The 26,518-nt window shown below is 33.1% G+C and overlaps 2 long non-coding RNA genes across 2 annotated transcripts; both read right to left on the bottom strand.

Moving 5' to 3' along the window:
* LOC128188291 (uncharacterized) lies at positions 1 to 24,642 on the bottom strand. The gene is made up of 3 exons (XR_008244141.1): positions 24,389 to 24,642; positions 1,358 to 1,502; positions 1 to 475 (listed from the first exon to the last, which is right to left on the bottom strand). It is a non-coding gene; the product is annotated as an uncharacterized LOC128188291 (long non-coding RNA).
* Positions 15,696 to 20,530, bottom strand: LOC128188284 (uncharacterized). The gene is made up of 2 exons (XR_008244140.1): positions 20,411 to 20,530; positions 15,696 to 15,988 (listed from the first exon to the last, which is right to left on the bottom strand). It is a non-coding gene; the product is annotated as an uncharacterized LOC128188284 (long non-coding RNA).
* Positions 24,643 to 26,518: the final 1,876 nt, after the last annotated feature.

Here is a 26,518-nt window from a genome sequence, read left to right as displayed (position 1 = left end):
CTTTTATTTTGCTTGAAAAAATCCTTAACCAAGCAAAAAGGTCAAGATATATCATATCAATACAAGAGGACCCCTGTAAATCCTGAATACTTGTGGAAGTAGACCACACCGCCTTTTAGAGTGTTTACAACTTTGACATGGTCCCCAGGCTTCAGCTTTACTATGACTGTCCTGCTTATTTGGTTTAATGGGTTTTCTCCCTTCACTGGAGTATATGCAGGGGACACGTGAAGCCTACCCACTGTAATTTTGTTGACTTTCAGATCTAACCAAATTCCAGGCCGAGATAAAAAATCGACAACAAACATGTAGGTTCCCGCCACAGGACAAGTGAAGATTCCCGTTCTGTCGTCATATCCGTCCCCGTCATTTGTCAGCACTTCGTCATATTTTACTGTTTGTACAGCCCCGAGTGTAAGTTGGGTTGACTTTACGTTGACAGAAAAGCTTATTCCTCGAGAAGAACCGGGTGATTCTGTTGCAAAATAAAAACATTGATGTGGTCATCAATTGTGTCCTGTGTAAACTACTAGTATGAGGTAAAAGTATTTTCAGCTTATTCTAAAAAGAAACGTAGGTACCTATATGTATATGAAGAGACGGTAAACAAACTCGACAAACGACAGCTATATGTAACTTATTCTATATGTCTAAAACTTCTTCCCTTAAGTAAAACACGTGGACGAAAAAAATATAATTTCTAAGATTACCAAATAATCGATATTGCTAGGGACTATCTGGTAAAGATTAACGATCAATATGCATGTATACAGATACCCGATGTTTTAATATATTTGTCTTTTCAATTCACAGGGCACGTGGCATTAAAATTATGTTTTATAGTTAAGTACAATTTGTACTTAATTTCCCATACAACAATTGTAATTGTAATTTTGGCGAAAAAATATTTACAAATGTCTCATACCCCTGCTTGCATTGATGATATAACCGTTCCTTTTAATAAAATTATGCTCCGAATTCACTGTTTCTTGAATTGATTAAATATAAAAATTGTTTTACTTGACTGGTTCATTCTTTCATAGACATAAGTGAAAAAAAATCACGTAATTTTATCATGGATCAGGCTATGGCTCTTGCTTGAACTGAAACTCACAGTTAATTCATTTTATTGAAATAATTATTTTTGATAAAAAGGAATTTGGAAATGGCCAAAGGTTGATTTATTGAAGTAGTTAATTTGCGATTATACCAACACCACAAAGAATCTGGATTTATCAGCCTTGAAACAACTGATTAAGTTATCATCAGGTAACTTTTTGCAAAAGAGCACAATTTTCAAAAATGGTTTTTGAAATTTTGGCAGACGAAGAATATCGTTATACATGTAAATATTTACCTTTCGCAAATCCATATAAACTGAACGATGCAATCAGCATAATCAGCAACATCATCGTAAAGTTCTGACAAGTATTATGGAGATGCACACCTCTTTTGGTTTAAATAAGTACTAGTGCAACATCTGTCACATCATTGCCATCATGCTATAAACACATTATCATATCATGTAACCAAACAGTAGGATTAAACATCACTTGCATCTTGCACAGAATAAAATAACGCAGGAAATATAATATTTTGTTTTTAGAACGCAGTTCACTATTCAATTGCTAAAAGGCCAAAATCTCAAAAACTAGAGAAGACCACTTCACCAAATTTTCACGGTGGCAGTAGTATACCACCAGTAAATACCCCTGAGAATTTCGAGCCCCAAATATGAATTTTAAATTTTGAATTGCGAACTGCGTTCTAGAACGTAGTTCAGTATTCAATTGCATATAAGCCCGATTCTCAAAAACTATAGATAACTGCATCACCATATTTTCACAGTGGTAGTGAAATACCACTAGTAGATGCCCCTGAAAATTTCGGGCCTCAAACATGAATTCTAAATTTTGAATTGCGAACTGCGTTCTAGAACGCAGTTCACTATTCAATTGCTAAAAGGCCAAAATCTCAAAAACTTGAGAAGACCACTTCACCAAATTTTTACGGTGGCGGTAGTATACCACCAGTAAATGCCCCTGAGAATTTCGAGCCCCAAATATGAATTTTAAATTTTGAATTGCGACTGCGTTCTAGAACGCAGTTCACTATTCAATTGCATATAAGCCCGATTCTCAAAAACTATAGATAACTGCATCACCATATTTTCACAGTGGTGGTGAAATACCACTAGTAGATGCCCCTGAAAATTTCGGGGCTCAAATATGAATTCTAAATATTGAATTGCGAACTGCGTTCTAGAACGCAGTTCACTATTCAATTGCAAACTGCGAACTGCGTTCCAAAAACCGATTGCCTGAATGGATTTCGTATGACGTTTCATATCCTCACTTGATAGAAGAATAAACTTAACTGAAAAATGTTGTTACATATGTTAAAGAGCTATAATTCAAATTAATGAATTGGCAGGCATGTCGCTCTATTGTACCAAGGCCCATCCATTTTTTTCATCTTTATTAATAAACAAAAAATGTGTACAAACAAAGATGACTTTCCGTTGCAATATTTTTTTAAGAACACCGATAATGCTTTTATCCTCATAATAATAATGTGTCAGGACTATGGAAACTGTTTAAAAGGCGTCGTTTTTATTTACTTGTGTTCGAAAAACTATCAATACTCTGTGTAGATTTTATGCAATTCATCGTTGAAGAAGGGGCACCAGAAAGTAGTTACAGCATATCATCCTTTTAGCAAGACATTTCTATTGATCAACCAAAATTTCAGCGTCAATCGTAGAATTATAAGCAAGATAAATAGCTTGGTTTGAGTCATGTTTTTGTTCACATAAGTTTATTACATTCAACCTAAGATTTTTAAAACTTGGTATTTCCTATTCAGCATAGCTGTATTTAAAATAGAAACAAACTAAAGCATTACCTCAGCTTTGTGTACAAACATATAGTAGCATTGTGCGCAAAGCTCTGTATCTTGCTTATAACTCAAAGCTTGACTCTCAGGTTAGTAAAATTATAAGAATTTGTAAACAATTAAGCAAGAAAAAACTGCACTAAAACAAAGAAAAACTCAATTTATTTTTCATCATATATATACTTTAGTTATATATTTCTAGCAGCGAGAATAATCCCCGTTTAGATTGAGATTGTTGAGCATCTTAATAGAACATGTTGCATTAATCAACCAATACGTAGAGATCGTACCGAATTACACGCATCAACATAATTTGACCCCCCCCCCCATGGTGGCCCCACCCTACCCCCTGAAATCATGGTTTGAACAAACTAAAATAAATCAACACTACCTGAGGATGCTTTCACACAAGTTACAGCTTTTCTGGCCAATTGGTTTGAGAAGAAATTTCTTTAAAGATTTTTCGCTTTGTAAATATGTAAAATTAGACCCACCCACTGTGGCCACACCCTACCCCCGGGATCATGGTTTGAACAAATCAGAATCTACACTACCTGAGGATGCTTCCAAACAAGTTCCAGCTTTTCTGGCCTACTGGTTTTTTTAGAAGATTTTTCTCAATGTATTCCTGTGTAAAACTTTCGACCCCCCATTGTGGCCCCACCTTACCCCCGGGGATCATGATTTGAAAAAAAATTGAATCTACATTACCTGAAGATGCTTCCACACAAGTTACAGCTTTTCTGGCTAACTGGTTTTTGAGAAGAAGATTTTTAATGATTTTTCTCTACACATTTGTATCTAAAAATTTAACCCCCCCCCCCCCATTGGGGCCCCACCGTACCCCCGGTGATCATGGATTGGACAAGCTTGAATCTTCAATACTTGAGAATGCTTCCACTTAAGTTACAGCTTTTCTGGCCGATTGATTTTTGAGAAGAATATTCTTAAAGATAATTCTCTGTATATTTCACCCCAGTTGAGCTAACAATTATTTATGTCTCTGCTACATGTACACACACTTAGTATTTCCATCAGCAAAATTAATCTCCGTTTAGACTGAATAGACTAGAGAAAATACTGACAAGTAGCCTAAAACACATTGCAGTAATCAACTATTACGCAAAGACCATACCGTATTACCATTAGAATTTGTATTTTATATAGTTGTTAAAGTACCGTACCTGTTAATGTATCTTGTTTTCCGCAAGTAACAGTCAGCTGTCATATTTACCAATGTCTATATTTGATTCATACGTAAAAATTACAAAATACAGTCGACAGTTCCCCTAAGTAACAAACCGTTATTCATTCAAACAAAACGAAAATCAAAACAAGCTAAACCCACCATCGAAGGTGAAAATGTCAACGCACTGGAATATTTAATCTCAATGTACTACACAAAATCGGCATTAATGTATCTTGCATGTTTCAAATATTCCTTTCGCACGCAAACTGTTCCACAACAACCAAATTCATCTTTGTCAGGTTGACCCATTTCTCATACGTTCAAAATGGCCGCTTCAAAGAGGTTTTTGAGATATGGAATATCGAACCCGAAGTGATAAACTGATCGAAGCCCACCCCTTCCAATTATTTTTTTCGGAATAACTCAAATTCGGAAAAAGATTAGCCCTTAATTTTTGCAATTTATATTTTCCTTTCCATAAGGATTATTGATCTGAAATTGCGTTGAATTTGACTCAGTAGTTCTTTAGAAGAAGATTTTTAAAAATACACCCCCTTTATTCTACAGTTTCGAGGTTTTCTCCGCTTTGAATGAAGATCGGTCTTTTATTTCTGCAATTTATATTTGCCTTACCATAAATTTGGTTGAAATTGGTCAAGCGGTTTTAGAGAAGAAGTTCAAAATGTAAAAAAAAAAATTACAGACGGACAGACGGACGGACGGACAGACAGACGACGGACAATAGCTCACTAGAGCTTTCAGCTCAGGTGAGCTAAAAACACAGGAATATATAGAGAAAAAAGTCTTTAAAAATTTTCTTCCAACAAACCAAAAAAGCCAGAAAAGCTTATACTTGTGTGGAAATATTCTCAGGTAGGATAGACTTAAGTTTGATCAAACCATGATCCCCTGGGGTAGGGTGAGGCTACAATGAATGTGGATTTTTTCCAAGGAATATGAAGAAAAAAATCTTCAAAACTCTTCTCCTTAGAAACCAATTGGCCAGAAAAGCTAAAACTTGTGTTGAAGCATCCTCAGGTACAGTAGATTCAAATTCTAATCATGATTCCCTGGGTTGGGAGGGCATATATAGAGAAAAATCTTCACAAATCTTCTAAAAAAAACATTTGCCTAGAAAAGCTGTAACTTTAGTGAAGGGCCTCCTCAAATAATGAAGATTCAAATTCGTTAAAATCAAACTATTGAGGAGTATGGTTGAACCACATTGGGGATCCAATTTCACAAAGGAAAACATTTCAATTAATTCACAAAAACTGATTCAGAAATGTTACGATATGTGGTTTAACATAAATGCAAGCATTTTGACGTATTGCTGATTCTTGAAACATTGGTCCCTGGATGATTCTTGGGCCTCACAAGGGGTTCAGAGTTTGATGTAGGTTTATATCCCATATATAAACAAATGTTTGGGATCTTTTTGATAACTGCAATGCTTAACATGTGATATAAATCACCCTGATAGAAAAGAGACTTGATTATAGACATAAGATTATTCAGAGGGGAAAATTATCTTTATTTATACGGTATCTAAATGTATTATTCTACACTGTCAAGATAATTTGTATTATGACTCTATTAAGCTGATATTTCATGCCTATTGTTTCTCAGATGAGCGATGTGGCCCATAGGCCTCTTTTTAAAAATAGTTTGAAATACTTGTTAATGTTTAGTATAGGTACTGTAAACGTATTATATTTAGCGTGTACGATATTTAGCGGAACATGGTTTTTTAACAAGTTAGCGTGGATTTGATTTAGCGCATTTCTGATTGTACCTATTTATCTACTTACATGTATATATTTTACATTTGGCGGTGTACTTGATTTAGCGGACGGCGTTTTCCGCCAAAAACGCTAAATAAAATACACAGCCAAATGTAATACATTTACAGTAATTTATGTTGTAAATTTAAATACCATACCCCAGACAATGAAGAAACGATAGAGATGCCCCAACTGTAGACTTATCAATCAGTCGTTTTAACACTTCTTTAGGATTTAAAAGATGGATTGTTTCTGGAGGCGTTGAGAACAACAATGGGAAACAATGCGCATATTCTATCATCGTGACTGAACCAGAACATGTGCCAAATCCAGTTTCACCTGTAGAGATTTAAAAAACACAGATTTAATAGTTAATCAAAAATAATATGAACTGCGAAAGATGGACTGGTGGTTGTATGTCATAAGAGTTACATAATTCATAGCCCTTGCATGTGAAATCAATTGTAGATAAAACAGATTTAAATAATTAACAAGATATAGAGAGAAAGCGGTATTCGGTAGTAACAAAAAACCCACTAAATGGAGATTATGTGTATTTAATAGTATTGTGCATTTCTCTCCATCTTTGATATATTCAGTCTGTAGCTATGTCACATACATGTATTCACCCACGTCAATGGTCAGTTTTCGCAATCCAAAAGAAATCAAAACAAAATCATGTCAGAAAAAAGATACTGAAATTTGTGGATAAATCTAGACTGTAAAAATGCTTATATTTTCAAGTTTGGTGCAAATATCAAGTTAAAACTTGAAAGAGAATGAAACCATTGATAAGTAATGGTGTATATATATATATATATATATATATATATATATATATATATATATATATATATATATATATATATATATATATAGTTTTATCCAAAAACATCAAGAAATAAGGAATTACGAAAAGAAAACGTTAAATTTTAGCCGATAACTGGTACAGTGCCAGTACGCACATATTTTTTAATATGAATTTTTGGACTTTTTCGACAAGAATGTCGAGAAACCCCCATATATGAATCATGTTAAATAATATTTAAAGATAAAATTAATTCAATAAAACTATGTATCAGTAATAGAAATATTTATCGAAAACTGTATGGATCCAATCAATATTGAACTCTAGTCTCGTTCAACCAAACGCTCCGCTCACGCCGTAAATCTCCGACAAGCAAGAGAGACTCTCAGCCTGTTGGAGATTTACGGAGACAGCCGAGCGTCGAGTTGAACGAGACTATATTGAACTCTGGCGTAGGAATACATACGACTACAAAAAATGTCTAAATTGTTCGTACCATTTAAAATCTAACTATTTTCAAGGTATTTGTAATTAAGTTTCCTTGAAAAACAATGCGTTAGCATACATTACATCGAATTTATCAATTTTTATCAAGAACTAAGTCTTGTCAGCAGCGATGATTTGTGCTGAGTACCAAACGCTGTTTCACTTTCGGTTTGTCCGAGTAACTGCATAGGAGAGTTGATTAAAATCAACTCCCAAAAAGTACAATTCATAAAAAATATGAATTCTAATCAAACCGCGAAAACTTTTTTATCGTCTTGGGAACTGAAAAATCTAAAAGAAGGCACTCATACTGCGTGATTACAATGGAAGACATAAAAGAGGAAAAAAAATTACGTTACGAGTTATCTTCCTTGCGATAAACCCTTACTTCCGTTGGTTCTAGACAGACGAAGTTAGCAACCTTCTTGTATTATACAAAAATATTTGTTTTAGGTAATTTGGGGCAATGAATGTATAAATTAGATTAAAAATATGTCATAAAAAGATAATTTAATTAAAAATAATAATAATAAAGTACCGGGGGTCTATAATCTTTGGGGGGGGGGGGTCGATCCTGTCCTCAAGCACCTGTGATATATTTATAAATGTATATGTATAATTTAGTATATTGAATAAAAAAAACGACATAAAAAAATAAAATAAAAAGGGTAATGAAACTAGAGCAGAGCTCGTGGCAAAGCCCCGAGTAGGTCTTCCGTTGTTGCTGCGAGTTGAAAATATATGTTATATGGTGTCAAACGATTATAATGACTATATTTTCTGTTCTGCTTTTGTTATAAAAACGTGTTGTGATTGAAAGCCTGTATATAAAACGTGTTTTGAAAAAAGAAAGGAAGAAAATATTTTAGGAAAACTATTTGTCGAGCAGAGTTTATGTAATCGTTTCAAACATTCTTTAAAAAATGAGATGTTTAATGGCTAGTTAAATTTTCAAAGGGTAGCAAGCATTGTTATAAACAGTATGTACTCGTGATTCATGTCAGGAATTGTATTTCTTTTTTAAACTAAACGTGCCTACAAAACACGTAAACTTTTCACAAAGATAACTTCTATATTAAAATATTTCTAAATTTTTGAAGACTATGTGCAAGTTAAGAATTGCGTGCTGACAAAATTTACAGACCCTAAAACGTACTACTACACCAAAAAAGCGTGCGGCCTACGTGCGAGAAACGTTTCGTGTAAACCTTTCAGAGTTTCGTGTAAACCGTTTAGCGTTTCGGGCAAAGCGTGCGAGAAGCGTGTGAAACGTTCATCAGATTTCATTCGGAACTCCCTGACAAGTTAATTGTTTCAAAATGGCGCCCGTGTTTTACATTACTTTAACAAAATTGAACGAATTTTTAACAAACAAAAGAAAGGTATATGTATTAAAAGACGACTAGTTACAGAGTACATGTATATTTAACGTTTTCATGCGATGTTTCAGTACTGAAACAATATTAAAATTCGCTATACATAAAAAATATTAAATACAGTTAGTGAAACATGATTTCTATTGGAACAAACCTAAATCAACTTTAACTTGCACGATCATGTTTTGATAGGCATGTATTTTTATTATTTATTTACATCGATAACTCTTACTGATAACTCTTACTGAGACCATTCGGCTGTGTACAAGCAGCACACATAACCTCGGACATCGGGTGAGACCTGCACCTGGCTGAACCTGTCAATCAAACTCTGTGTATTTGTTTTCATTGGATGGTCAGGCGTCTCTCTTTTGTCAAAAGCCAATGGAAAATTAATGACTTCAAGGTAATCGGAATCAGTATTTGATGAAGCACACAATTTAAATGATAAAAAATTTATTAATTATTTGAACAAAATTAAATGTAAACATAGAAAGGAAATAAAGAAATTAATTATTATGGGAATCTATACGCATGATACTCAATTCAAATAGATTATATTATGATTTTATTATTTTATGTATATAGTAAAATCACCCTTCCAACTGTTACTCAATTACATAACAATTGATGACCTGGGGCTATAAATGTTCTGAGCTGTGTGCGCTGAAGCGACACAAGATTCTCGGTCGCATGCGGCAATTAAATTAACACAGACTGGCCGAATAAACAAAGGGGTGGGAAAGTGAAACAAAATGTTACACATAAGAAGAAACCACCAAAAATGATTTTCGACAGATCTTGCTATCTTTTCTCCAATTCAAAAAAAAAAAATCCAGCGCGAGCACCTGTCAGCGGGGCGGGTGGGGCTGGGGGGGGGGGGGGCAGCAATGAGTTCGTTTCCACAATGAAACTACAGAAGTGATTAATATGTGACCGATAGAACCTAATCTAAAGTTGTTTAAACTCATGTGAATATTTTTTAAAATAATCATCGAATGCCTCAATTCAGGGCATTCCTTTATCGTGCTAGCACCTACCGCAAACATGGAACTTTGATTATAATTTGATTTCATTTTTAAACTATCTTGTACGCTATCGTATAAATCAATGCTTAATCAACTGTACAAGTAAAATAAATTTATCTTTTCATCTTAAACCAATATAATAGTTGAAAACATAATAAAATATAGTTGTGTCCGTGCAAAATATGAAACATAAACGCGTCATAAGGAACATGTACAAAAACACGAACCGACCGCGGATCACTTATCCACTCGCGCCGGATCTCCTCAGCCATGTGCGAGGGATGATCATCATTTAAAGGTTTAATATTTGAGGGGGGTTGTTGATTTAAAACATTAATTGTACAGTTTTTAAAGTACTTTACCTAAACAAACCAAGCATTAGTTGTCTAACGATTTTTCCGATTTGGAGTAATATCGTTCGTTAATATTCATTTACACTCAAATATTTAATTAAAAATATATACAAGTAGGACAAACTTTTATAACATAAAATTAAAACAGTTCTTGTATATACGGCTATATTAACTCAAACACGTTCATATGCATGTAAGTGTAAGTCGCGGTGTGCGAATCTTGTGTATTAAATAACCGCTTACCGCTAAGTAATGCAGCCGTGGCTGATCTCCTCGGCCGTGGGCGAAGAATAGATTACGTAAAGGTACAACGCACAGAAACGCACATCTCAGAACCAAGGAAGATTTGAAAAGTTTGCAGTATAATGACCTTACTCTATCAAATAGAAGTTATATATTTTAAACTTAAACCCCACAATTGATCTATGTCTATTATTGCTTTAGAGAATGACATTGCTTTTATTAATTAAATGAACTATTACTTACTTGACATCCAATCGTTTAATCCACAAAAGATTTTGTGTAATCAAAACTAAAACAATTCTTGAGTTCGCGGCTAAATAAACTCATATATGAGAGACGCAATTCTCGTGTATTAGATAACCGCTGACCGCTAGGTAGTCCAGCCGCGAGCATGGTAACCGATTTTCTCGGCCGAGGGCAAGGGAGAGCTTACATAATGGTACACACACATGCAGCTCTGATTCAAAGTAGATTTTAAATGCATGGAGTTAATAACTAAAATATAATGCATAGAGTTTTTTAATTCCATATTTTGTGGTTTACTAGAAAAGAAAAAGAATGTTTTGTTTTCCAATTGCCGTTTTTAATGATTGTGCACTATAAGAACTTAACAACAATGACTTTAACTCCTAAAGGAAAAGCTTATACGCCAACAACAAAAAAATTCTTATGAATTAATGCCTCCTGTATAAACCAGCATACTTTCTGCGGCAACTTTATGCCAGTTGTACGCACAAAGACTTTCGTTAACTTGTCAAATGACAACAGGTACATGTCAACATGTAAAGCTTTTTACACTCATACTACACAAATCACTTATAAAATAACATTGTAACGACTTTTATGAGATCCCAACAAACAACTTTTCCAGCGACAGCCATATCAAAATCCTAACCGTTTTTGAGTTATTAAGCAAAAACTTTTAGGGGCTATTGGCCCTTAATTTAAGGGGCCAGCCCTTTTTTATTGGTGTTAAATGAAAGCCCTTGATATTCTGCACAAGTTTTATTCAACGTGTCTTAACAAAATATTTTTCGTTAAAAAAATATAAAGGAAAATATGTCTAAATTTTTGCACTTTTTGGAATCCTGTTTTTTGACCCCCTACCTTTTCCTAAATAAAAAACGTAATCTAACAAAAGCTAATGTGCACCACTACAATGTCTCTGCTATTCAAATTCGTTGGATTCCCATTCCCTGCTATCATAGTCTCGGAGCCTTTGTCTGGAAACCAAAGGCCCTAAAAAATTTTAAAAGGGGAATAACTCGTTACCGGAAAGGGAATTCTAACTTTTATGAATTGAGGAAGATAGTGTTTTGTAAAGTCCATTAGCCCTGAAAATTTGAGCAAAAACCGTTCACAAATGAGCACGATATGAAGCCTCAAAGTTTGCGTCTAGGAAGAAAAAAAAAAAAAAAAAAAAAAAAAAAAAAAAAAAAAAAAAAAAACTAGAGCAAAGCTCGTTGCAAAGCAACGAGTGGGTCTTCCGTTAATGTCAAGAGTAAAGCTTGATGTTCCTGCAAGAAGCAGAGTGTTTAAATCAATAACAAGACCAACTTTAACTAAAAGATAAAAAAATACGAATGATACTATGTATGAATTAACAAAAACCTTAACGATTCTAAGAACGACTTAACAAAAAATAATTCCGAAGGTGTCAAAGTACTTAACAAAAATTGAATTATTTTTGGTACGAGTTTGAACTTTACGCTATTTTTGAAACCAAAAACGCAGAATCAAAATTTCCGAAAAATCAATTTTTGAACCCCGATATCTGTTATGCATCGTCCGATTTAAAGGGTACCTGCAGCCAAGCCGATGTGAAACATATGTCAAAGAGTTTATTCACCAAAATTTAATGCAAAAAAACGCATCGAAATCGATGCAAAAATAACGGAGTTACGCCGCTTCAAAGTGGCTATTTTTACCTGCTTTGGGAAATCTAATCAAGAGAAAACAGAATTAGGCGATATAGAGGCTTCAGCGGAAGTGACGTCACGAGGTCAACAGGAGGGAAATTCCTTTACAAAGCTATACAAATTAAATTCAATTTTTCAGCCAAAATGACTGACATAGGTCAGATGTTTTGACGTATCTAGTTTTTTTAAGTATTGTAGATTTAGAAATTTATATCCGTAATTATTTTATTACAGTCAGATTTCTTTTTAAAGGATTTTAAAATTTGCTATTCTCGTCGCCTTTTTACCGATTAATACAATAACTTAAAACGCTTGCATGGGCATATTTATGTTCATTATTCATTTTTTGATTACATAATATCCTTTCACACACGAGTGATCTGAGACAATGACTCAGGTAAACAGGTAAACTAACGAAGTCACTGCTCCAGACACACGTGTATCTGGGGTATGTATACACAAGGTACACGAGTCTAGTAAACGAAGAGAGGGTTTCACACCTCTAGACTGGTAAATTGATTTGTGTATAATTAGCTACTCAATTGTTTAACAAAAAAAAAACAGAGAAATAAATTAGACTCTGTAAAATCAATCATTCGTAAGCTAGGCCTAATACATGTGTATAGTCCGTCAATCAGTGATTAAAGAATCATGCATGGGACAATCAAATAGTAAAACTAATGTTCGAAGTAAATGCTTTTATTGTTACTTATCTAATCACTTAAATAATGACCAAATTTACAATTCAGCAATTTAAACCCTTTTTTATGTGATCAAGTATTTATTTCGGAAGCGCTGTGGTCAGCAGTTTAGTTAGTGCTTTAACGCCATATAGCTTAAATTGTTATACTGACAACGATTTATTATGAAATCTGAATAAACTTGAACATTTTGACAAAGGATGTAAATAAATGTAAAATAAAATTCCATTATCGTATTTTTACTGAAAGAATACGAGACAGACTTAATCATGCAGCCATCTTGGACTTTCGCTTTGATCCGTTTATATAACCCCGTGTTTGTTTGTTAAAGAATGCATACTATTTGGATTGTTATAGGTCCGATATCAATATTATTAATAATCGGCCGACATCATTTGTAATTTTATGCCTTATACGAGGAATAGACCCCGTGTTACCTTTTACGAAATATGTATTATCAATATTATAAATCAGTTAATAATGTCACGGAAAAACCATTCGAAAGAATGACAATATTAACGAAATATGTTTCTTATAACAATAGTGATTTGATTAATTGTCATTATGTTACATATGATGTGCATTTATATGGAAAATGAGTTACACATTTGACTAAATTCATGAAGCAAACAATTTTCCGAATTCGGCATTTTTGTTTGATAAAATACGGGTTAAAACTCAAACAACAGTATATTTAGTCATCCAGGGTTGATAAGGAAATAAAACAACAGAAAAAAATGTTCAGAAATCGATAAAACAACGCAAGAAAACGAACAGTTTTCCTACGATATTCCTGTTTCTCATACAGCGGCGTTGACCCCGTGACGTCACAGCTCATCTCGCGCCAAATTGGCTTGATTCAAAACTCGTTCAGGTGTGAAATCGGGTTTTCCCCAAATATCTCGAAAAGTACTTATGCGATCGCTGTAAAATTTTCAGGATGATGTTTTTACACATAGATCTTCATTATATCAAAAATTGACCGGCACTGCAGGTACCCTTTAAAGAATGCATACTATTTTGATTGTTATAGGTCTGATATCAATATTATTAATAATCGGCCGACATCATTTGTAATTTTATGCCTTATACGAGGAATAGACCCCGTGTTACCTTTTACGAAATATGTATTATCAATATTATAAATCAGTTAATAATGTCACGGAAAAACCATTCGAAAGAATGATAATATTAACGAAATATGTTTCTTATAACAATAGTGATTTGATTAATTGTCATTATGTTACATATGATGTGCATTTATATGGAAAATGAGTTACACATTTGACTAAATTCATGAAGCAAACAATTTTCCGAATTCGGCATTTTTGTTTGATAAAATACGGGTTAAAACTCAAACAACAGTATATTTAGTCATCCAGGGTTGATAAGGAAATAAAACAACAGAAAAAATTGTTCAGAAATCGATAAAACAACGCAAGAAAACGAACAGTTTTCCTACGATATTCCTGTTTCTCATACAGCGGCGTTGACCCCGTGACGTCACAGCTCATCTCGCGCCAAATCGGCTTGATTCAAAACTCGTTCAGGTGTGAAATCGGGTTTTCCCCAAATATCTCGAAAACTACTTATGCGATCGCTGTAAAATTTTCAGGATGATGTTTTTACACATAGATCTTCATTATATCAAAAATTGACCGGCACTGCAGGTACCCTTTAAAAACGGATTTTTGTTTTGTACTCATCATGAAATATACCGTAGGTTACATATGTTTAATTTTTAATATTGAAAAACAATGAAAAACTAAAACAAGAGGCAAATGGGCCACATCGCTCACCTGAGGAACAATAGGTATGATAAAATCAGCTTAATGGAGTCACAATGCAAACTATCTTGACAATGTACAATAATACATGTAGATTCTGTATAAATAAAATCCATTTTCCCCCCCTAAATATTCTTATGTTTATAATCATTAGTTCCTTTTCTAAAAGGATGATTTTATATTCATTTTATAGTCATATCGCATGTTGAGTATTGCAGTTCTCAAAAAGATCCTTAACAAAAGTTTATATATGGGATATAAACCTACATCAAACTCTGAACCTTCTTGTGAGGCCAAAAAACTGTCCTAGGGCCAAAGTTTTAACAATTATAAAGAATCATCTGTCTGATTAGTTTCTGAGAAGAAGATTTTAAAATATTTACTCTATATATTCCTATGTTAAACTTTGAACCTCCCCCCCACCCATTGTGGCCCAAACCTACCCCCGGGGTCATGATTTTAACAACTTTGTATCAACACTACCTGAGGATGCTTCCACATAAGTTTCAGCTTTCCTGGCTGATTAGTTTCTGAAAAAAAGATTTTTAAATATTTTCTCTATATATTCCTATGTAAAAATCCATTCCCCCATTGTGGCCCCACCATACCACCTGGGACTATGATTTGAACAAACTTGAATCTACACTACCTGAGGATGCTTCCACTTTAATTTGAGCTTTTCTGGCCTAATAGTTTTTGAGAAGAAGATTTTCAAAGATTTTCTCTATATATTCCTATGTAAAACTTGATCCCCCTCTTGTGGCCCCTCCCTACCCCCGGGGACAATGATTTGAACAAACTTGAATCTACACCACATGAGGATGCCTCCACACAAGTTTAAGCTTTTCAGGCTGAATAGTTTTTGAGAAGAAGATTTTTGAAAAATACCAACAAATTTTCAATAATTCTCAATTATCTCCCCTTTAAAGAGGTGTGGCCCTTCATTTGAACAAACTTGAATCCCCTTCACCTAGTGGTGTTTAGTGCCAAATTTGGTTGAAATCTGCCCAGTGCTTCTTGAGAAGAAGATGAAAATATGAAAAGTTTACAACAACAACAAATTGTGATCAGAAAAGCTCACTTGAGCCTTTGGCTCAGGTGAGCTAAAAACAAAATAAATGAAACATAATTGCATACTTTTATTGAAAAACAAATTTTCACAGCTAACAATTGTAAATTACTTTAAACAGCCATAATTTTGTTTGTTATAATTTCTTATCAAACACAAACCACAACAAGGCATGATGCTTTCTTAAAGTTCCATTACAGTAGCTGTTCATGAATTATCCTATTTAATTTGAATTACTGGTAAATAGTCTGTAGAACACATTAAAGAATATGCATGTGGGTATAGAAGTGACAGGTTAACCTCAAGAGCTGAAAAGAATCAACAGGTAAAAACCATGTGGCCACCAATATCTGATATTAAAAAAATCAATAAGCTGTGTTAATACATGTACCGGTACTAATAATAGCTGTGTTTACATTAACATATGCATAGTATTTCTGAAAAAAAAATACACTGACCATGCAGTGTAATTAGTATGACATATCCCGATACGTGACATTAGATGGCACAGTACAGGTTTTTTTTAATACATTTAATTGTAGCCTGGGGACGTGTGTCTTCGGAACCCTGTAACTAGAATTTCCTCAGTTCCCATTCAGCACAAATACCTTTAATTCACTCTTTATAAGGCCAATCACCAATTTCTGAAGAAAATTACTAGTCAAAACCTGTAAAATTTTCTACATACTGGTTTTTATGAGATTTTGACCCTTCCATATTTTGCTAATTTTTCATGATTTTTCAGCTTTTTAGACCTCCTTCAGCCAATTCCCAGCAAAGGGTTGACCTTCCATACCATGTGCATGTTGCACCATCACATGTCAGAAACTTACCGGTGTATAGTTTATAATGCCCCATCCACTTACTTTTCGTGTTATTTACCTTCCCGTCTGTAACTTGCATTTTCACTGTCTAAAGTCAACACAACAGTCATATCCGCAGGTTTCGCATTTTACTTCTGAATCTCATGTACCTAACATATGGGGCCTACATATTGAATATCAATTTCAACAAGAGACATCCCTCTAACTAATGATAATCATTAAAAATCATTTCATGAATTTTAGCAACACTCATAAGCCTTCAAGTACAGCAACTCTCAATTTTACAAAAATATTGATGGGTACTTTATCCGAAACTGTCCCTTGCTACCTTTAACTTACACTAACATTCTCTGAAAAGTCATCTTGTCTTAAACTTACAAAGGTTATGCTATTTTGAGAAAAAGTATACCTCATTTTGCCAATTCCATTAAGGATTAAGAAAAATATGGCCATTTAAAGTAGATCCAGTGTTCTGTGACGTCACACTTTTTTGTAAAACTTTGAATTCTTTAAAAATTGTGCAAGATAGTTTTATTTATTTTATGTGAATATAATCACATGGATGTAATTAGAATTATTGGTAGGTGAAAGATATTTTCGCACTTAATTTTATACTAAGTTTCCAAATTTTTATATATTTTATCTATGCAAAGGGGAAATAACTCTTTTTCTGACTTTTCTCTCAGTTGTATGTCTAAATGCTATAGTTTTTCTTATTCCAACGATTAATTTTAAAATATTTTTGTAACTTTAGTTTTCTGATAAAGTTGACATTAAAATTAAACAAGAAAAACAAATTTCTGCCTACAAGATTTACTTTTAACAGAAAAAAAATACATTTTTCTAATGCTAAAATATGCTTTAGTTTATGTTTATCTGGCATCTCAAAAAGTGCGATGACATGTATATTTTTTCTAACAATTGATGACATTTAAGTCTATTAAGTCGAAATCAGTTCGGTTTTTCAACTTTCCTCAGAGAATTTTACGAGTATGGAGCTACCTTAAGTGAAACCAGCATTTCCACTTTCCTCTATTTAACACAGATTCATAGGGCTCTCCATAAATAAAGCATCTTTATCTAATCTTTTAGAAGTCAACTGTTGTGCAACCTCCCTAAATAAGAAACCTTATTCAAAACTACATACATATACATGATATTATCATGACAAAAGCATCACATCACTTAGAAATACCCTTACATGTATACCCTCCCCCTATTTTTTGATTTTCCTAAGAAGCATTAGTTTGAACACTTTAACCTAATATTATGAAACTTTTGGCAATTCTCTTGAGTCATTTCTCACACATATTTGAAAACAACCATCACTGATATTGAAAATTGATTTTTTCTTGATAAATGGATGAAATGTAACATTTTTTTTCACAAAAAGACATGGCGCCATACATGTGATTTCTTGTTTTCATGAAACAGTAAGCTTATAATCATATTTAGTGAATATCTTATTTATTCTGGTTTCTAGTCTCCTTTTAACTTTGCTAAAAGAGTAAGACCTACAAGTGTGATGTCTGCTCTTAATTAAAATGAAATTCAAACACAACCGGGTAACTGGGGACGGATGAGAATTCCATGATAAATGTTCAAATTTTACATGTTTTCCTACATTTTTGATGCACATATACAATAAAAGGGTAAAAATATGTTGTTTCTTGATCATTTCAAGAGTAATTATTATAGCAGATGTTATTTCAAGGTCAAATGTACATTTACATATCTAACATGTAATGGTAATGGAGACAATTGGAAACAGGGGGTGGCTTTTTGAATTCTGTAAATATATCTAAAGTATCACTTTTGGATAGGAAGGAGCAAAAACTTGAGTTTTTTGACTCAAGTTGATAACTGCATTTGTCTACATGTGAATTTTATTTGAAAGAAAAATATGCTGTTTTTAAAAAATTGAGTTATATAAGTCAGGTTGCTTAATGTTATTTCATGAAATCAGACAGCAAAATTGCTGCAAATTTATAATTTAAATAATTCAATTGATCAAAACTCTTTTACAGTATTAATTCTTATCACGGTAATTAACTTAGGCCTATTAATTGTCATCAGAATAGGAAATACCTACTTTCTAAGCCAATTTACTCTAGTGGTGGTCATTCTACACATTGATTTACCGGTACTTCCCTTGTATATTATAGCTAATAAATCATGTAATGACATATATAACCAACAAAATCATCCATTTTCCCAAAATAGACAACTTTTTGTACAAAATCCACTCAAAATTACAGTTAAATGAAAAATCTGAAATACCATGTAGTCTTGAAACTTACACTAACATTCTCTGAAAAGTCATCTTGTCTTAAACTTACAAAGCTTATGCTATTCTGAGAAAAAGTATACCTCATTTTGCCAATTCCATTAAGGATTAAGAAAAATATGGCCATTTAAGTGACACAGATTCATAGGGCTCTCCATAAATAAAGCATCTTTACCTAATCTTTTAGAGGTCAACTGTTGTTCAACCTCCCTAAATAAGAAACCTTATTCAAAACTACATACATATACATGATATTATCCTGACAAAAGCATCACATCACTTAGAAATACCCTTACATGTATACCCTCCCCCTATTTTTTTATTTTTCCTACGAAGCATTTCTTAGTTTGAACACTTTAACCAAATATTATGAAATTTAAATGCTTCTATTCTGATCAATTGAATTTTTAAGCAGCGTGAAATTAAAACCATCGCAATTGATACTTTAGTAAAAATCATGAAATTTTAACACGGTGGAATTAAAACGACTTACAGTATTTCATCCGAACAGCCTCAACGTATAACTTTCTGCTATACCTTTTTTTATTAAAGAATTCTACTGGGGTTTTTTTTCGCAAATAAATTTAGCGAGGATTTTTTTCTCTTTTCTAATTAATGACAGGTTTTAAAAACAATATTATGTTTAGTATGTATAAAATTCCATAAACAATTTTACAAAGCTTTGGATTTTAGTTGCACAATGAAAAAATGAGGGATTGCACGATAATACCTGCTCATTTTGAAATTTAAAGCATTGTTGATTTCTTTTACTAAAGAGATATGCACAAAATGATGTTGCTCTGTGATGCTTTGCCAAGATTAAAAGCATGAGAGAGAGAGAGAGGGAGAGAGAGAGATCTGAGGCACATGTAGTAAAAATTATTACATACATTTGTCTTATTGTAAAAATTGTTTACAATGTAGATGTGTTCTGCATGTAAAGTTTACCTAAAATGAATCATTAAAATTCAATATATATAAAAGATAAACTAATCTCAAAGAATTTACAATTGTTCTGTGAAATAATCAAATCTTGAGAAGAATGTTTTATAAATATCAGGGAACATTAACCTAAAATCTGAACTTAAAGTTCTTTTCATCTTGCACTCTGTTTTACATGCTCTTTCGCAGGCGATAATCATATATAACGGCGAGCCAGACAAAAGTTCTAATTTTAATTAGACTGAATATTTACCATGTCAAATATATTTATTTAATTAAGCACAAGCCTGTCCGAGTTCTTTAATTCATTAAGTGGAGGTGATATGATAAAGATCTGCTATATTCAAATATTTAGGGTAAAGTTATCATCATGCAAACATGCACTCTAATTACAACATTCTACTCTTGTGTGCCATTGGACCCCCACCCCTTTTAATTGCACTGTTTTACAGTGTGTGGTGTGTTGTTCAATACAAAATAAGACATACATATACATAATAATAAATAGAAATTCAAAAGAGCAGTGTGCAAAACATACACGAGAAAATACATTGGACAGATAATATCCCGAGATTTCTCTGACTCAAATGCCCGCTTTCATATTGTTACGCACGTCAAAAGCGGAGGTTAGAGTCAGAGGAATGTCGGAATAGATTGAAAAGTGCACAAACACCTTGAAAAGAAAAAGTCAATACGATATATCCTGTATTGAAACATACCTTTATAATCTGTCATACGTTAGTTGAGCTGAAATTTCCACTATCGCCGTCTTGCAGGCCATTCTTCTGACACACCGCTATTAGCTGTTGTTCGCAGTCAAAACACGGCGAGTTGACATGGTGAATCGTACGATAATTCTATTAAGACTAATAAAAACTAACAACTTAATTATCGACCGAATTAACGAAATTGTTTCAATAAACACTCTGATTAACTATATAAAAAAGGAGTTCGGTTTTATGACCTGTACGAAATCTTTTCAGCAGGAGTTACTTTCAGTGTGAATTTTGCACTATTTTTTAAACCAATAACGAGGAATCAACATTTCCGGAAAAATCAATATTTAAACCGCGATATCTCTGCAATGCAGTATCCGATTTTAAAACGAATTTAAGTTTTGTATTTAGCTTTGCAAACTCTACAATATGCATCTAATTTTATGGGTTTTTTTATAAAGTTTTATTATCAGTACGAATTGTTACAGTAGAAGTTACTTTCAGTGTGAATTTTGCACTATTTTTGAAACCAAGAACGCGGCATCAAAATTTCCGGGAAAATCAGTTTTTAAACCCCGATATCTCCTTAATGCATCCTCCAAATTTCAAACGGTTTTCAGGATTAGATTAAGCATACAAAGCTCTACAAACTACGTATACGTTTTTTGTTTGATCAAAAAATTCAATTTTTCGAAAAATTTGATTCGCTTCCGGTTTCGACCGGAAGTGACGAATATTTATTATATAGCCTCATTACAGAGGTAAATCGACCAAATCATAACCATTGAAAATTTCAAGCCTCTATCTTAAAGCATTTTTGAGAAAAGTCCCGGACAAAATGACTTTTTAAAAATTTTAAAAATGACGTTACGTCAAAACAGAAGTGACGTTGTCTTTAAAACTTTAACATCTTTGAGGGACGATATCTTGCTAAAATCTCTGGAAATTTCATTGAAATCGGTTGAAAACTTTTTGAGTTATGAAGCAAAAAAGGAGTCAGAAAAAAAAGAAAAAGTATAATAATAATAACTAGAGCAAAGCTCGTTGCAAAGCAACGAGTGGGTCTTCCGTTAATGACGGAAGTAAAGCTGGAAGTTCCTGTAAGAAGCAGAGCTCTTTAACCATTAACAATAGTAACTAAAATAAAAAGATCAAAAAATCGAATTATTCCTGGTACGACTTAACAAAATCCGAATGATTTTAAGTACGAATTAACAAACACCTTTCCAATTTTAAGAACAACTTAACAAAAAAAATCCGAATAATTCAAGAACGACTCAACAATTATTTTTGGTACGAGTTAATTCTACTTTGAACAAAACGCTATTTTTTAAACCAAGGACACGGAAACAAAATTTCCGGAAAAATCAATTTTTAAACCCCGATATCTCTTTAATGAATCGTCCGATTTTAAAACGGCTTTCAGTGTTAGATTCAGCTTGATAAGCTCTATAAAACACATATTCGTTTTTGATTTGATCAGAAAATTCATTTTTTCGAAAAATTTGTTTCACTTCCGGTTTCGACCGGAAGTGACAGATTTTCATTTCGAGCCTTATTACAGAGGTAAATCGACCAAATCATAACCATTGAAAATTTCAAGCCTCTATCTTAAAGCGTTTTTGAGAAAAGTCCGGGACAAAATGACTTTTTGAAATTTTTAAAAATGACGTCACGTCAAAACGGAGGTAACGTTCTCTTTTAAACTTTAACATTTTTGAGGGACGCCAACTTGCAAAAATCTCTGAAAATTTCATAAAAATCGGTCAAAAACCTTTTGAGTTATGAGGCAAAAAAGGAGTCAGAAGAAAAGAAAAAGAATAATAATAATAATAATAAAAAGAAACCGAAGAATAACAAGAGGGTCTTCCGTTGAAAACGGAAGACCCTAAAAAGAAACCGAAGAAAAACAAAAGGGTCTTCCGTTCCGGAAACGGAAGACCCTAATAATCTTAACCAGCACAATAATAGAAAGGTCTTCCGTTGGAAACGGAAGACCTTAAAAACCTACCAAATGTAGAAATATATCAATTTTTCAGCATAGTCTTTGCAGTCTAGACCTAATGAAACTCTTTACTTAGATTGTGTTCCTGCAAGCAACTTATATGAGGGTTTAAAGCAATTTCATGAAGAAGCCAAGCTGAAAAAAAAATTAAAACTGTGTCCAACAAAAATTCTACTGAGGTACATGTATCTAAAAAAATCCATTAAAATTCTATAATAATTTAACAGCCCCCCCCCCCTTTAACAATTACTTGCTAGAATGTATCCGATTCGAAATCTGTGGGAAACACAGCATCGAGGGGGGGGGGGGGGGTCAGGGGGGCCTCCCCACCCCCCTTTTTCTCGCAGCAACTAATTTTTTTAAGTTTATATATAAAAAATTGAATTATCATGGAGTTGCCCCGCCCCAACCCCACTTTTTTGGTGGTTTGTAAAACAATTTATATGAAAATAAGGAGTGAAATTGAAGTTATGTTGAAGTTAAAGATATCCTACGCCAGGAGGGGGTATAGATTAAGTTTTGAAATTTTCATTTCAAATTTTCAATTTCTTATGAAAGGGTGACGCTTTATTGGACTCAAAAGGTAATGATACGAAAGCCGAGAAGGATCATTCGAGATTCGAGATTCGAAATACGAGATTCGAAATACGAGATTCGAGATTCGAAATTCGAGATTCAATATCTAAATTAACCAATCAAATCAAGGATCTGAAAATATGTATCCTAGCGACATCAAACTGTTCTAAATAAAAATCATACGTACATGCTCTTATATACAAATAAATGCTATGTTCACTTCTCCCTACCTTACTAAATAATTATTTGTATTTACTTTTACACAGAATATCTAAGTAGACTAGTAATAATGCAGTGTGCTTCGCGGATTTAAGTGATTTTGTTTGCCCTGGTGCATTTCCACCTGATGCTTTTGACCCCTAAGGTATTTAAATCACAGGTGCGCTAACACCGTTAAAATTAAAGCTTGCTACATGTAGTTGGTCTGCCCCCTACCCTAGTTACCTCCTCTCTTTTCTCGTTTTAGAGGCTTAATTATTGTCTATATATAATTGTAACAAATCAAATCAATTTCAAATTCTAAATCAAAACTGAATTTGACACTACAAAACTCTCTGTCTGTCTTGTCTGTCTGTCTGTCTGTCTGTCTCTCTCTCTCTCTCTCTCTCTCTCTCTCTCTCTCTCTCTCTCTCTCTCTCTCTCATATCGACAATGGCATTGCCATACCCTACAATACACTATTCTTATCTGGATTTTTGTCTTTGAGGTTGTAAATCATTATATCTTCTATGGTTTAAAACTTTATCATAACCTTTATTTTGACATGTCGATTATTTCATTGAGTTTCGTTTCATAGCTAAAACATTTAGAGTAAACAGATCTTTCTTCGCTAGCCGATTTTTACACAGTTGGGGCGAATACACTTCGGGTTAAAATTATTCGGGGGGAAATACATACAGGGCAAACAAAACCACTTAGATTCGCAAAGCCAACAGTGTTATTTCTAATGTAATTGTTTATACTGTGTGGGGTTAATTCATCAATGTTAATTTAACCATTTTATAACCACTATATAAGAGCTATGAAGACATTTATTTGTAGGAAAGAGCATGTACGAATGATCTTTTTTTAGAACAGTTTGATGTTGCTAGGATACAGGTTTCAGATCCATGATTTGATTGGTTAATTTAGATATTGAATCTCGAATCTCGTATTTCGAATCTCGTATTTCGAATCTCGAATGATCCTTCTCGGCTTTCGTATAATGATGGAAATTAAATTTCAGTTTTTTTAATTCTTGTCTTCAGCAACAAATGTTTGTGGAGGCATTCTGCTCATATATGTTTGACAAAGATGAAAATGAAGCATTTATCGCCATATACCACGGAAGTAAACTCTACAGAAAAACAGAGATTATCAGCTCAATGTGGCAACCGGAGAAAAAAAACAAATGTTCGTACCTAGGCCTCTGATAGGTTCTACTTCATTGTCTACACCACAACAGTTAACCAGAGTCTTCAAATAAGTCGTGATTTGGGGTTCAAAGCTGGCTCAGTGTTCAAAGACTGTCACTTTCGCTTTAGCTAGACACACCATGTTCATTGTTTGTTCATAAACCAGGAATGTAAATGTTTTGTGCATTGATAAAAATGTCTTATTGTAGATTAATTACCGCTTTGAAATTGAATGTTTTCCTATTAAGCTTTAAATTGATTTCAAACCTGTTCCAGCATTACGGATTATATATCCAGATGATACATGTATATAATCCTACGCGCCCTGTAGCTCAAGTTAAAAAACAAGAGCTACAGAGTGCAAGAAATGTAAACTTCTTTGAAAAGGGTCAGAAGTTTGAAGAGTGCTTTTAGCGTAAACATCAAAATTGAACTACATGTATCATACAATTCCATTACCATGATGTTTTGTGGCATTTGTGTTTGTATCCTTTGTTTGTACTTTCGTTTTGATTTTTTTAATTCTTTTTTAAAGGGGGGGATTTTAAATCTTAGTTGTGAGCAATTCATAGCAAAGAGCACATACATAACAGTTTTATGGATTTAATACGGAATACTTGTTAACTGGTATTATGGAAATGAATTTTTTTATTTTTCAAAATTCACATGTCAATTTCCTGTATTAGAAGTATCCATATGTATGTTTCCTAAATCATCAATTATTACGGGCCGCCGGAAGGCGGTCCGTTATTTGATACACATTTAAATATTGTTACTGCGTTTCTGCGGGATAGTTTTTTTTAAATAGAATTAATATTATTGATATTTTTATGAATTAAAAGTAAATTTGCATGTTGAAATATGTTTTATGCCTTTTAAAAAATATCACATATTTTTGTTTTACTCGTAAATGAAAAATAGGTCATACTTAGTAGATTGTCGTGTTTGGCGCGTTTTTATCGAGACTATATTAATCTATTCGGAAAATTACGGTATGCGGGACATACTAAAGACCTGAAATACTGAAGACCTGAATGTCATTAAATTTTATATAAATGATATATTTGAATTTCTATGTTCCGTGTCAAATAAAATGACTTTGTGTGTGTATTTTTTATATTTCCATGTAAACTGTGGTAGAAAATATCATGAAATGACATCCATATCAATTATTTACGCAAAAATATGACAGAAATGAAAATTTGAATTGACTGGAAAATTTGAACTAATTAATTTCTATTTTATCATGTGGTTCCTTGAAATCATACAAACTAATGCATTAAGTTTTCATTCAATACAATGCAACAAAAAAAAATGGTTTGAAATACATAATCTCCTAGAGAAAAATGATGAGTTGAACTTTGTATTATACAAATCAATGTGTTTTCCATTACTTCATACTATGACAATGATAAAAAAATTACCGTTAGAAATGCTTACAATAACGAACTCGATTCTTTATGATAATAGTAAAATGTTAAACTTCAAAACAAGTTGCTGAAATTAATATTTAAATTTACCATAAAAATTAGTACAACCAACTTCTTTGTGGTGTGTTTTTATGTAAACAACCACTGATTCATACAACAATTATATTTTTGCGGCCCATTTGACGCTTGCGTCAAGCTGATTTCTTGTTTCATATCTGTAACAGAATTTTTTCTTCATGCATATGGTGCCTCAACAATCTTTTCAAATTTCAGATAAAAAGTATGAACACTTAATAGTCATATTAGTCCTGCTCTTACAAAGCCATATCTCAATTTACAACTATGTCTTGTGATCTCTATTTTCATTTTTCTGACACAAGGAACCGGGGTTTTTTTCACACATCAAAAATGATAAATTATACATAAATTATACATAATAAGCAATCTTGTGATGGTGTCACAAACACTGTTAAACTTTTATATGTCTGACAGTGTCAGACAAAGACCACAAATAGCATTAGCAACAGTCAAAGACTGAGTGCTTGGGACATTTCATCAATTGTTATATAATACCTGTCACTGTCAAAACCAGGTACAAAAATCATTTCCATGAATTTCTGCGTATACATGTAATTATACGAAATTAAAAAGGATTGTTGCTGTTGCCATTTTTATAAATTGTTGAAGTAAAACACTCTATGTTTCA

This window comes from Crassostrea angulata, chromosome 1 (genome assembly GCF_025612915.1).
Source record: "Crassostrea angulata isolate pt1a10 chromosome 1, ASM2561291v2, whole genome shotgun sequence".
Taxonomy (NCBI): domain Eukaryota; kingdom Metazoa; phylum Mollusca; class Bivalvia; order Ostreida; family Ostreidae; genus Magallana; species Magallana angulata.
Note: the sequence above shows the minus strand (reverse complement) of the source record. Positions and strands in the feature narration are given on the sequence as shown.